Source organism: Cupressus sempervirens, chromosome 6 (assembly GCF_028749045.1).
Source record: "Cupressus sempervirens isolate cs-2001-9-10 chromosome 6, ASM2874904v1, whole genome shotgun sequence".
NCBI classification, from domain to species: domain Eukaryota; kingdom Viridiplantae; phylum Streptophyta; class Pinopsida; order Cupressales; family Cupressaceae; genus Cupressus; species Cupressus sempervirens.
The window spans coordinates 286,759,325-286,775,063 of record NC_143123.1 but is presented as its reverse complement, the minus strand read 5'-3'; the positions used below and the strand labels follow the sequence as shown (position 1 = coordinate 286,775,063).

General features: G+C 36.2%; 1 protein-coding gene across 1 annotated transcript in view; it reads right to left on the bottom strand.

The window, feature by feature from the left end:
• LOC149552335 (S-adenosyl-L-methionine-dependent methyltransferases superfamily protein) overlaps positions 1-15,739 on the bottom strand; it is a 177,915-nt gene that overhangs the window by 136,854 nt on the left and 25,322 nt on the right. The window lies entirely within an intron of this gene.

Sequence of the window (15,739 nt, the reverse complement as noted above, 5' to 3'; positions counted from 1 at the left end):
TATATTACAGAGTCATATTGAGCCCTTATTCCTCCTTACAAATATATATAAAATATTTCTTTTTGAATATGGATGTGAATGTCTGAATATTACTTCTTGTCGAATGATATTTGCCCTTTTATATTTTACATTATAAAAGAACATGACTTTTCATAAAGTCATTTCTTAAATAGCACTCTTTCAATAACAATTATTTTAAACTTAATCGCACCCTTTGGTAATGCTCTTAATTATTTTGTTTGAAAAGTTTAATTCACACGGAAACTTAACTTCTCATGGTGGGCTCTTTGAGCATCGTAAAAAGACATTATTTGTGACATTCATAAAATCAATATATTAAATCCATGCAACTTTTATTCACCGTCTGACTTTAGATTAATACTTTTTCCTTCAATATTGTTCTGCAGTCACAAATGAACCTCACAGGAATGAGTACATTCTACATTCAATATGAGTTGCGTATATCAAATCGGGCCACAGGAGTATTTCGCCCACGTCTTCAACTTTCATTGCTCCATCGTTTTTCATATGCATATATCACTCAAATGAGTTTGTTTGCAAATGCGGATGAGTTCTAGAAGGAAGAACCTGATATTCATGAAGCCATGCATCAGAAATTTGCAAAGCTACAGCCATGTGTCCCACTTGTAATTTATGCTTGCAATCTTTCCCAACTTCTCAAACATAGTCCGCTCCCACTTTGGGCATGTATCCCATCTCATTAATCCAACGGGTAGCATGAAGGCCACAACCTATTTCTTCCCTGGAAAATGAACATGATGTCTTTGTCTCAAAACACTTTACAGACTACTCACAATCTTGACACTTCTACAACAGTGCAAAGGATAAAATATCTTCATGGAGAAGTTTCTTTCGTATAACACAGATGATTCATAAATATTCAACTCTCATATTCACTCAATGGTCCACTATGCATTGTTCAGCTAAAGCATCGTTTCTCAATATGCCTCTAACCAACAACCTATACCGATGTAATTAGAATATTCAGCTCACAAAAATGCTTTAAACGAAAAGCACATAGCCATAAGTACAGAAGAATCTCCAATTGTGAAACAGGTTGTACGTCCAACACAATGAGTATAAGATGGTACAACTCCTAAACAATCCAATAAATAGATGAAAAGTCCAAGCTTCTTGAAACAATATCAGTTGCAGAAAAAATAGAATGTTGTTCCTCTGTATATTTGTAGAGTACCAATAATATTTGAGTTTGTTTCATGCGCCCATGAAGGCATCTTATTTGAATGCCATGATGTAACTTCTTAAAAGATTCCTGAACAAACTTCACCTGCTTGCAATTGAATGGAATGTCAGTATCTTTGAATTTGAGATGGCTCTTAATGAAACTCCATAGCATAGCAAGTTTTTGTGGGGGAGGCACAAAAACTGGAGTTTGTTGTAGGTGTGTTGGAGTAGCTACTGTAGACTTGGCATGTACAGCTATATGCTCTAGACCTTTTAACTTGCACTGATTGTGTCTACATAACATGTTTCTGAAGCTTGGCCTCTTTATTTACATTCTGAAAATCAAAATAGGAGCCTGTATTGACAAAGTATTGGGATATCTTGCATTCAACATTCAGAACCAGTCCTCTTCACATTCTTCTTGTCACAGCGCTCAGTGTTTTGAAGCATATTTTTAAACTCTAAATATAAGTAGTGGGTAAGATCTAAAGGTTTTCCCTTTTAGCATGATATTTGGGACTCTAAAGTTTGCCAAAATTTAGAGTTCCATCAGTGTCAACATAGTTGTTAGGTGCATCCAATTGAATTTTTTATTTTAACTGTCAAGGGGTAGATGTAAAGTCATTGTGTTTTACCCCCAAAGAGTTCCTGATTCTAGAGTTCACTAATCTCTCCCCGTTGGTACTCTGCTAAGACTATACCCATAAAGGGAAGCATTGTAATGTCCCCATTTTGAAATAAGATTTACTAATAAAATATTATAAAATTAACATATATAAATATATAAGTGAGAGATGATACGATATGATATAATATAATCCAGTATAATATAGTTTACTGAAAGGCCAAGAGATATGCAATGAAGAGTTGTGACTCCTTCAACATAAGATTTTTAAAAGGGGAGAATTCATTTGAAAGGGGAGAGAGGAAGTAAGAGAAAAGGGAAGGTGTGAATCAAGAAAGAATTAAAAAGAATAAGAAGAAAACAAAGACGGGACCCCTTCAAAAGGCAAAGTTACGAAGGTTTGTGACTCCTCCAAAAAGGGTGTAATTATTATAGGTTGTGACTCTTTCAAAGGGCAGCAATGATGAAGGGTTGTCGCTCTCTCAAAAGGTGATAATTATGAAAGGTAGTGACACACACAAAGGGAAGAAATAATTAATGGTTTTGAATCCTTCGAAGGGTGGTAATCATGAAAGGTTATGACCATTGCTTATGAAAGGTGGTGACCTTTCTACCAATAAACTATAAAGGCCATTTCATTCCAAGCGCAGGAGTATTTATCAACCATCATCCTTCTTCTGTCAATCAGTAACCCCTTAAAGAATCAAGCAAACAACCATTCGACAAAATCAAGCAAACAATCATTTGGCAAGATCAAGCAAACAATCATCAAATCCACACCAATCATCACTTCATCTTGTGATGAAGAAAAAATACAATTCAGCAATCAAGCATCACTCTATCAAATCAACATTCATTCAATCATCATCCACCAATATATCAAACTAGCATTCATTATATTGTGACTCTTCAATCATCTAATCATAATTACTTAATCATAACTCACCAATAACATGAACAAAATCAGAAGAATTCATTCAATCAATCAATCATTCAACAACAATTGAATGAATAACAAAAAGGAGTCACATGTACCATAGAGCGATCTATTTATACTCTCTTAAATTATTTTGGTATGAAATAATAGTTATGCATATGCATTTCTGTGAAGTATATATAGATATGAATATAAACATTTATACCTGATTATATACAAACAATGAATGCTAGAATCTAAAGATCTATGCTTTTGATAATACGAATTTCTATGCAATAATCAACCATATCAGGGAAGGCAAAGAACTGCAAGGAGGAGAATGGTGAGGCCTCATACAGTACAGCACATCATGAGATCAGTTAAGGGCCACGAGTCCAAGTGGGATAGAGAGTCCACTCTTGGGCCCAAGGTCAAGTAAAGGGCACCCGAATGCAATCTTCCCTCAGGGCCTATATGGGTTGGTTATTTAGGTAACTAACAAAGGGATCCTCAATCATTAGAGGAGAGTGAGGATAATATGATAAAGGGAAAGGTGTACAAGCTCTGCTAGGTATGCCACCTCATTGGCATGGTTAAGACCACATGAGGCCAAGGGGGACACTGTTCCACTCTGGGGCCTAGGGTTGGGAATAATTCGGACAACTCTTCATGTCCTTCCTATCTCAACCCTCATTGTGGTTAAGTCCATGGGAATTATGTACTATAAGTGTATTTATCTCTTTACCCTGAAAATGGATGTTACATGTATTATGATTATATTATTATCTAATTTGGTTGCGGGTTCCAAGAAAGCTCATTTTATTCCTAGGCTATGGTTATATCTCTAGCTATATAGTGTTCTTTGTTTCAATTGGATTTTGTGATGTTAGGGCAGATTACAAGGCAGTCCAAGAAAGGGGCATTACAAGGGTCCTATCTGATTAAGATGGAGCATTGGAAAGCCAATTCTGCTCTGCGATTGGTGAAAAAGCGCTCATATGGTAGCTTCTTTACCATGTGCATTGACAGGGGATCGGAGTTTGTTGCATTGATTACCTTAACAATTTGATCACTGGCATACTAGTTCTACCTATGTTGAGTTTATTTTCACTTGATGTTCTTGAAACTGATAATCTGCTGATTTGGATGATCCGAAATGTCTGATGCTATCATAATCACAAGCTATATGCTTTATTTATTTTTCATACGGATCCTTCTGAGAATACAACCTTTAAAAGGATTTTGGAGATACCATCAGAGAGTATCTGTACCTTTTTAGCGGTATTAATGAAGTTGCTCAAATCTGATTTCGTATCAGCTGTAATAGATTTCCCAACATAAAATCAGCAGTTTCTATAATCAAAGTGATTGTATTATTAGTTGTAAGAAAGTGTCATACATTAGGTGTTCAACTTTCAGATAGTTTTTTGAAATGAAGCTTTATGGTTAATGACTTATTTAACAGCATATTTATAAACTGTCAAATAAATCTGTAAGTTGTAATATTTCACATTTATTTGACTGATGTAAAATACTTAATGTGATATTTTAACAGGATTCAACTTTATAGAGTCGATCTTTATTGAAACATACATCCCGCGAAGTGGATCAAACCCATCTCTTAAAAGCAGAAATGTTCTACCCTACACTCACTAGGGTTAAAAATCAAGACTTCGTGAAGGTCCATGATCCTTACTAGGGTGAAACATCAAGACTTCGTGAAGGCCCATCCATCCCAATACTACTCTAACAAGAGTACACCTAATCGTGGAGCTGCTTCCAAGAGCAACCCAACTTAGCTGACCCCCCTTCAGAAAACTTTTGGCAAGAATTGTGCCTCATGAACTGTTTATTTGAGAGCTCCCTGGCTCATTCAAATGCATTTAGGTGGCATTTTTGCAGCTTATCAAACTATATGATGTTTGATATGTGATTGTGTATTTTTGAGTCAATCTTTAGCAACCCATATTTCAAGACTAATGGCTCATGAAAACCGATCTCAAGTGAGCGTGAATGGTCCACTTTACACTCATTGAATCTAGGTAATGCTCATAGGAGCAAAGCATGGGGACTTCCTAGGCTGAGTTGTACTAGTAATAGGATGGGCGACCTCTTCGGAAATCCCAATTCTTCACCCATGTGAGAATCACCTAGATGCAATGGGTGCCAAGTGGACCATTCACACACATTGGAGATGGACTCTTGTGAAACACCCAATACTATGTAGTTAAATTCTGATAAAGCATCATATAATTTGATACACTATGAAACACTACCTAAATGCAAATGATTGGTCTAGGGAGATTTATAATGAATGGTTTATAAGGTGTGACATTTGTCATAGTATTTGCAAATGCAATAGAACAGTAAGTGGGCCTAATCTTGGTGTAATATCCCCCTTTAGTCCACATCATTGAGTCCCTGTCAATAGTTAGACAGAATTGAGTCATGTCTAGGTCTTTTAATTAGAATAAGACAGTCCAAACTTGTCGAAGCTGGTTGATCTAAAAGCGAGGAAAAGAAAATTCAAAGGGCCATTGCATTTGGATTAATCTCATGACTAGATGTGTCTATAGGCTATAATCAACACCTGCAGTTTGTTTTGGAGATTGCTCACTTATCTAACTGCAACTGGAGAAGTGGTTTGTCAATTAGAGACCCCCAATTGAGCAATTAACTGCCACTAATTTTGGATCGCTGAGCTATAGAAGCACAAGGAAGAGATGGAGGCAGCATCATTGAGAATTACAAACAAAAAACATCATTCTGACTTTTAAAAAAGGAAATTATTATAGCAAGCTTGATGCTTGAGATGAAACCCTCAGGCTCACCCAATTAGCTCTCCTGAGGATGAAAATACAATATTTTGTGAAAGCAGTAGCAAGGTCATTCTGACTCGCTCGGTAGTGCAAAGTATTGACAAGGATTATGCAGAATTACTGGTATCAATGAGTGGTTCAAGTTTGTGTACCTTTACCAACCGTATGTCTTTCCATTAAATTCAAAAAAGGAAAATATGCTAAGATACCAGGTCACTGTATTTTGGCTCGAAGCCTGGTTCTGGTCCAATGCTGGTTCCGGTTCTGAGCCAGTCCTGCCTGGGTTCAGCTCACTGGTTTTCTGCAGATCCGCTCACTGAGCCTCCAAATTTTCCTCTCCTGCTGCTCATGAATGTTCAAAGACAATTGGTGCCATATGAATGCCCTTAAACTCCACTTGAAATTCTACTTGTTACTATTGGTGCTATGGAATTTATATCCTTTTTAGTGCCACCTGACTGTCCTTTGGTGCTGCTTGGAGTCTTGCTCTGCTGTCTGCCTCAAAATATTTTGCTACTGCTACTGCTCTGAATAAAGTGTATTTTGAGTTTGAATTTGTATCGTTTCCTTTCCTTTTGCTACAGCCAGTCGTGGATACTTTCCTATGACACCATCTCCATTAAAGACATTACTACTGTTATTTCTTGGCCACCTCTCACACATGCTCAGGGAAGGTCCATTTGTTTTCTTTTGAATAACTTCCCCTCACCAGTCTTTTGAATTATGGATTTATAAATAGCATGCTTCTAACTTCTTACTCTTATTATATGTTTGAGGTTTTGAACCAATGATGAATGAACATGTATGAATTTATGATTTTATATATCAAAATGAAATTATAAAGTTGCATGGATACGGATACGGATACAAATACAGATACGGTATTGGGTACGAATATGGCCAATTTTTAAGACTGCCAATATGGATACGGCTGGACACAACATTAATAAATATAACACACACATATATTTAACATAGTTTTTAAGTTATTATAGGAGGTTTTCATTACTTCAAAAGCAATATTGACACATAAATATTTACAAGTTTATTTATCACTTCATAATATGTAAACATAGTAGAGTTGCATTAGAAGATTACCCAAAAAATGGGTTGCTGAAATATAAAAACATTTTATTTGTCTTTCTCATTTCATGCAGGTTTTGTTTAAACCATTTTTTTTTTTTAAATACTTTATAGAGTTTTTTTTAAATCAAATTTGGAAAGATTTACGTCAAATCTTTAAAAAATATAATCCCATAGTATTTGGCATGGTTGTAAAATCATTTTTTTAGGCAGACATGGGCACAATATTCAACATGTATCCAGGCAGTATCGGATACGTTTCCAAATTGGATACGGGGATACGTGCGCCCAAGGAGGGACAGAGGAGTTTCCGGCAACTATATAATATATATCTATACGTATAAAATATTTTTATATATAATAAATTAACATATGCACATACATGCTGAACCAGAACCCAACCAAAAAAAAAAAATTCCGAACTCACGTACCCCAAACCTGAAGCTGAACCTGTATCAGAAACAGATCAGTAACTTAGGAAATAAGTATTACTAGTTAGAATATTTTCTACTTATAAATGTCTTTGGACTGGGATATCATTATCTTGCCAGCGTGTGACAAACAACAAAATACACATTTATAAAAACTAAACTAAACTAAACAAACAGATAAAAATACAAAAAACCAGACATCTGTACCTGTGTAGGAAAGTGATAGGGAAACAAGGTATCAGCCCAAAGAACCAATGAAGCAGAAAATGTCAAACAGGGGGAAACAATAGGATTTTTTCAGAGCAATGACATATGCAAAGGATGGTAAGCAACAGCTTATCGAACTCGTCATTCAGAGTATACAAGGTAAGGAAAAAAATCTTGCCAATTCACCTACAAAAAATTGTGCACAAGGAGAGCCTTCTCTTCAACAATTTACTAGAACACCCAATCATGCCACTTCACCTACAGAAGATTGGACACAAGGGGAGCCTTCCCCTCCAACAAGGAACTAGAACTCCCCATCAAAGTCAACTATAGATATAGGACAGCTCAATGTCACATTCTTGTTGAAAGAAGTCTCGTCTCTAGGCAAAAATATGTACAATCGGCAATGGTAGGATTTGGCTGCTCTTCATACAAAATAGAGGGCAAAGAGTGCTGGATTCCAAGCAAATATTTCCTTTATGGAATTTTGTAAGAAGTCAAAAGCCAGAACTAGGAATAGATGTAAAACCCATTTGAGTAAGCCTCAAAAATACTTGCAAAGCATGTTGGTAAAGCTCCTTGTCTCCTCACTCGATGGATCCAACAAAACTTCAGTCTGAACTTAAATTCAATTGCTGAACACATATTATTAATTAAGCCCAATGTACAAGGACAAAAACAATTAGATTTGTGATACCTCACCAAGAAGGGATTGCACATGGATGTTAATATCACACCTCGGTTACTCAAGGATGCAGCCATACTGAAAGGAAGATAAGATGCAGAAACCACTTCCTAACACTAATCTAGTGAGGGAGATAATGCAAAAACAAATTTCAATCTTTAATTATTACAGAATAAGAAACACATTCACAAGTAGATAACCAACATGCATAGAGATATATAATATAACACAAGATATATCGTGGGGAAAACCCTTTCGGGAGAAAAACTCCATGCTCTAAAAGAACAATACTTTGTATGCCAGTATACTAATGGTTACAAATCAATATCAGCACTTGGCCTCTTTAACAGGAGTCTACAAGTTACAGCTCACAATTAAATCAATTCCAGCAGCATAACACTTCAGCTGTGAAACACAATTTATACTCCAAGGCTACCTTATATAGAGAAATACAACTCAAGAGGTAGCTTCTAGATGAATACAAGATGGGGTCATGCAAAACATTTGGCACCATTTTTCAGCCACCTAAAATCATTAAAATGACACATGCACATCTCCAAATACTCCCCATTCAAACCTCCTAAGTTGGGCACCCAAAATTTACTATATTGAGGTATGACATACGCTCCTACTCATCTTACAGCTGTCATAAATATTGTCATTACTTACGGACTTACAGCTGTAAGAGAATTCATCATAGTTAACTATTATTAATTGATTCTCTTATAGCCTGTCATAACCCAACTTGGGCAACCACCTTCTTTGTGTCAAAGGTATTTCTATCACTTAACCGATGTTTCATAGTCTATCATAGGCTGTCACAACATTAAACTTCTCAAGCTCCTAAATTGAGATGCCTACCTCCACATGTGTGACGTGTCATACAGCCAGCATTCACTAGATTAATTCATACACTATGTGGTATCCCCTTTTATAAAATTTAATTATTAATATTAATAAAGTTAGAAATATAAAAAATAATTAAATAAATAAATAATGGAAACAATATAATATAATTCATACCCTGTAATCTACAACCGATTTTATAAGTTTAAATTAAATAATGAAACTTATATAAATATATTAATATCTGGATAGTGCATGGGAGATACTTAAGCTCAGTAAGTCCATAGGAATACAATAAGGATCATGCCCACTGCTCAAAAGAATGCATATGGGAAAGCCGACCATGGTTACTGACACTTGGAACACATCTCTAATATAAACACAATTCAGATAAAGTGTGACAACCTATGGCTCCATCAATAAGGAATTATCATGGCTCAATACACGTTACTTACAGTGCATAGAGAACAATAAGGAAAAACCCATACATCAACATGACATAGGTAATAATATTCACAATGGCAAGCTATAAGAGACAATCTACCTGACATGTCATTATCAAGAATATTGACTATGCAGTCCACAATATGTTGCAATGATGTCAAGAGAGCAAGGAGACAATCTACTTGACATGTCATTATAAAGAATATCGACTATGCAGTCCACAATATGTTGCAATGATGTCAAGAGAGCAAGGTTAATTGGAAGGCAGAAGTTTGAGTATCATTGATTAGATGATTTGGTTGACTATTTTTTAGTGGACCAAAAGCACATATATTTTATATGATAACAGCTCCTTCAATAAATCAAACCATGGAAGTCAATAATCAATGTGGCCAAGCATTGATGATGCAAACTCGATGAAGATAACATAGGAATTATGGTGTACCACTGATGTTATCTATTTAAGGGATTGAAGATTAGTATCGTCAACAACTTGAATAATCTCATTAGCAATGAAAAGGTGAGACTAGAAGGTAAATAAGGAAGTGGCACGAACAAGCAATGGTTATGAATAGAGATGATTATTAATAAGCATTGAATACTAGATTCATTTTCAGCTACACCATTTTAAGAATTTTCCTCTACCTCCAAATGAATTGTCTCATCAACTATTACACCAATGTTTCCAAATAATCCATCCTCATGGAGAGGTACATTTTCGTTTTTGGACATGTCTTGTAGATAGACACTCTCACGAAAATGCTTGTCAATAACCACTTCCACTTCACCAAATAAGATGCTAGTACAATCCTTACCATCATACATGGCGGATTCCCTCATGGTTTCATCATGTTGAAGCTAGACTAACAAATCCTCAACTTCCTCAACATTGATCTGCACTTCTTGAGCCGACTCTTCCTCCTTGTTATCCTCACAAGTGTGACCAAAAATGCTTGCAAGAAAAACAGATCTACTCTTTCCTCATTTGGTTCTTGCTCACTTCCTGCAATCCAACAATCTGTAATTCCCTTGCATTTAGTTCTTCTTTAGCCTGTCATCGTTTGTACTTCTCAATTTTTGACTCACGTTGTTTCAGCACCTTGTTGGCCAACTTACAAGCAGTTTTTGAAGCATCTTGATCTTGCTTTGAAATTGCTAATAACATATCCATAAGAGGCTGAAAATGAGTATCACTCTCACTTATGGTCATAACTAAAATAGTTTCCATAGCTGCAAAAATATACGCATGCTGACCTTCCCCGATTGTGTCCAAGAAATGCTGAAACATAGCACGAATTACACCATACAATCCCATGTCAAGCATAAGATTGAATAATCTGATTTCGACAAATGACTCAAGGATGGCAGCTCACTCTTCTAGGGAATTGACGGCTACTACTGTCACCAAGAAGTTGAAAACTATCAACAATAAGTTGAACTACCTCCTTCATGATGACTTCTTCATAGGGCTCTTGTGGTGCTAAAATTCTTATGACCTCCATCAAACAAGAAGTAACCAAAAGCCTTACCTCACCCTTTGAATGCTTCAACTACTTGTGCTGACTTAACCCTGTCACTATAGGAACAAGAGCAGTCTGCAATAAATCAGGGGGTGCTTGCTCCACCAAGGTCAAACATCCTTCCAATCGGATGAATGTGCTGAGAACTTTTTCCCTGATTATAAATTCCAAACCAAGTTTGCTACCTATTTCATAGAGCACTATGGCCGACTTTAACATTTCGTTTGGTGTCATTTTAAATATGCTACCTCAGACAGGAGGTACCCCTGTTTTTGCACTAATTTTTGTTTCCCTATAGCATGCAATTCTTATCTCTGAACCAAATTGTGCATTCTTGCCTTTCTGCTTCCCACATTTAAAGTTTGGGCATTATGTCAGACAGTTTACATGCCACTGTAATGAAATGACTTATGTTTGTCCTTAATATATTGCTGATTGTAAGTATCAAAAATAATGATTTGACTGGCATACGTAAGAAGTAAAGATGAGATACATCTGTTTGCACTAAATTCAGATCCCACACAGAATTCGGTTGTTATTAAAATGTACCTTTACTGATAAAAGTTAAAACCAACTGCATCCTGAGCTGTTGGTAAACTGCATCCATATCCACTCATAATTTGTTCATGGGTCTGAAATGATCAAACTGGAGCCTTGTGTGGTATGCATCAGTGTTAAATGGTTGCCAGAAGGTAAGAATGCTAGTCTTTCAGCATGTATGACAACCTAAGAATGAGCAATATATCTATACAACCCCCACTCGACAGCATCTAAGAAGTTAATCTGATGATTCTTTAGTGTCCAGTATAATTGCAGCAATGATTCCAAACAGTATTTAACTTCTTCAATAATTTCAACACCTTGTGAATCAAACTCCAAACAATGTCACAAATATTTCATTCCATATCCTGTCATTTTCTCCACGACAAACAACTCTTGCCTTTTACCAAATTCCTTGTCTATAAACATTTCTTTCTGACAAGTCCGCAAATTAGTATGGCAAGTGTTCTCAACTCTATAGCGAACCCTGTAACTTATAGAAAATATTCATCCTTGACAGATTGTTGTTAAAGAAAATGAAGGTATAGGTTTTCGGTGAAAATTAAAACATCAAGCTTCCAAGGATAATGACAATATTTCTAGCTTGTAACACCTAATTTCAGGAAAAGCAATGTATTTATTTATCTTCCCTTAATCCCACTAAGATGTTGTCATACTAGTATTTTTACTTTAATAAGCTAACATAATTTTTGTTGACTGTTCTTTTTTCCCAATACTTCTAACAATAGAGGAATTGCCATCATTGAAATTTAATGCCCAATGGTTCTGTTGTAACTGACTGCTATACTTCACATCCATCATAGAATCACTATTCACGGCGACAATGTACTATCTTTTTTTGGGAGGAGAAGTCTCTTCACCAGCAAGATTAACATCTCCAACCTACAAAACAAACGCCAGTTGACTCCCCATGTCTGAAAGTTTCCTACAAAACTGGTGGTTCAGATGCCTAAATCATGTAACTCAGAAAAATTCATGACAATTTTTTTTTTTTTCTCACTTCCTACTCCTGACACGAGATGAAATATTTTGTTAAAGATTGTGCATTACCAAAGAGCTTGAATTTTATTAAGGCAACAATCAAATGTTCGTCTTTAATTAATTATTCACCCAAACAATAGTGGCCACCTACATAAAGGTTCTCAGCGGCAACCATTAAGTCAAAGGAAGACTCCTGCATATTTCTGCGGCACCAACTTCACAACAAAAAAAAATTGAAATGGTTCCTTTCAATATTGTCCCCAACGACTTTATATTTTCCAAAGCATCAACTCAATCCCAATTTCACAATAGTATGGGTGTTTGATTTGTATTCCCAATTATATCATCCTTTTTCATTATATATAACATATACTAATGTTTGGCGTTTAAAACCAAGTCAATCATTGGATCCCTACAATCGTTGGCTTTAAAAACATGCCATAGCTTCACATACTATAATGTCTTCCTTCAATTTAATGAAGAATCGGGCCCCACTAAAAAGAATGCAAGATTCATAGCAGAAATAATTAAATTCCAACCTCATCTCAAACTACAACACCTACGTTATATCTCAGCTCCAATTTGATAAGATAATCCCTCAAAGGAGTAAATATGCCGACTTTAGTCTTTGATTTAAGATCAAAAAGTTATGCCTCAATATGTAAGAACATTCAAGCCCGATGGTTTGCTTTTCCTCAATGACGTCAAGTTACTTCAATAAGCCACGATACACTGGATTTTATCAGGGAATTTACAAATTTTCACCAATATTTAAGACGACTCAATTTCTATCATATGCAATTATCACCTACACTCTTATTGAAAGGAAATAAAAGTTCTCACAAAGAAATTAACCAAATCAAGAATTACATAGGGAACTATCAACCACGCTTGTAATGGAGAAGTAATACTCATGTCTCAATATTATCATTTTCCCATATTTGTCCATCATTGAAATGCATAGAGTTAATCTTCAGTACTCTCCAAAAATAGTACATTTTCGAAACACAATTTATTTTTCCAATTTTGCAAACACTTCAATTTCAATTCTTTCCAAGTATCCTCACAAGCTAGCAAGATACACTGCTCTGACACCACTGTAATATCCCGAATGTATATTTTACCCAAACTTTCACATAAACAATTTTCTAAAAACAAAATATATCTTTTGCAAATAAAAGCAACAATAAAACCAGCAAATGCTCATTAAAAATGCTCAGTCCAAAACAACATTCGAATTTTCTATTGTATTCTAATAACCAGCAATACAATAACTAACACCAAAAATCCAACCTTAAACACCAAGAAAGAACTTGTATGCACAGTCTCGAATCTATAATGTTTCGTTCGTCCCATGTGCCTGATAGCAGTTACCTGTTGGTCCCGTGTGCCTAGTGGCCAATTCCCTGTTGGTCCCGTGTGCCTGGTGGCCAATTACCTGTTGGTCCCGTGTGCCCGATGGCCAGGTACCTATTGGTCCCATATGCCTAATGGTCAGTTACTCATTGGTCCCATGTGCCTAACGACTAGGTACCCGTTGGTCCCGTGTGCCTGAAGGCCAGGTATTCGATCCTGTGTGCCTGATGGCCAGTTACCCATTGGTCCTGTGTGCCTAATAGGCAGTTACTTGATGGTCGTACACTATAATTGAATGGAGTGAACAATGATGTACGAACTATTTGGGGTGGGGCGTACGGTAGCTTGGAATGGAGTACGCACAATGGTGTTGATTGGTCGTACGATATCTTGGAGAGCTGTACGGTATGGTGATGTTGCAGTACGAGTAGAGATTGTCGTACGGTATGGTAATGTTGTAGCACAGGCAGATATCGTCGTATGGAATGGTAATGTTGCAGCACGGACATATGCACTACATGTTGCACCAAACCAAGGGTAGTGGATGGTGTACAGATGGAATGAGGGTTCAGTCATGCAAGCAAAACTTATAGATCCGAAATCATGAAATAAAGCCAAACAAGAGATTGAACATAAATAAGCCTTCAATTAATAATTGCCACAAGATGGTGCTCCGATTTGCCAGATCCAAGCAAAGTATTACATGCAACAGAATAGGGTGAGGGATGCAACGCACCGAAACCAGACAAGCCAAGTAGGGAAGATCTTTCACTTTCGAAATGGCAAACAACAAAGAATCCCAACAGGAATTTGTAGTACAAAGAAATAATCCAGAATGCATACCTATGACTACCTACAAGCCTTGCTTAAATACCCATCGAGGAAAACCTTTCCGAGGGTGTACAAAGATAGCTGACGGCCACACCTACGGAAACAATTAAATAAAAATGGGTCCAAGATATACTAAATCAATTGGAACCACAAATAAAAATATTATTAACTTGGGCCCCACATCAATTAATTAAAGTAACTAATTAAAGGTCCTTTTATTATATTATTTAAATTTTGGAACCAATTAATTAATTAATTTAATTTAATTATTACATTAAAATTTGGAGACATGACAGAATCCACCACAAGGTTGAACTAGGTTTGCGTCCAACTCACAAGAAGAGCCTGAAGGTTTCCGTCCTCAAGATCATGAAACTCAAAGAAAAGCTTCCATTTCCTCAAAGGGAAAACTGAAAACAAAATCCAAATCCAAGCATAACCAAATGAATGAAGCTTCCCCTTATTTAATGCCCAAGTTGTAACCCTTCAACTCCCTTCTCTTGTCTTTTCATCTTCTCCTTTCGTCACCTAATGACCTCCCTTTTAATATTTCAATGACTTAAAACAATCTGCCATTAGCTCCATTTAATTCACTTTAAAATATGTTATCAAGTTGACTTAATTTTCTCTAATGTCCCAAATTGGGGACATTACACATATTCTATCCTCTCTTGAACAAGGAAACTCAAATGCTAAACAATATGACAATGTGAGATAAAAAAAGATAACCCCATGGTTTACACTGCAAACTAATGACTTAATGTTGGATATAACTTAGTGAATTGATGGTAATATTGTCGGTAACACACAAAGGGACTGATGCTATTCTTTCTCTCTATGGTAGCACGCAAAGCTGCTATCTGGCGTCTCATCACAACTTGTTAGGATAGCATATCTTTGGGCCAAGAAGACTTTGCACACAAGAGACACACGGCTTCTTCCACGTGCTCCTTGAACTGAAGTGTCAAAAGGGGCCCTCAAATTGCAAAAGAAAAGGGATGCAAGGGAAACTGCCAGTGCCTAAGCAGAAATAAGATGAAGCCTTACAAGAATTTGAAGATCAAAAACCCTTTGCAAAAGTGTGCAGTAGAGCTTTTCTACAATTATCATAATGTAGGCAGTATGAAAAATTTTCAAAGCAACCATTCAAATGAGAAAAACAAGAAAAAATTTGTGGTGAGCTTTAGTGAATCTCACAACCCAAGAAATGGGGTTGTGACATCAAATG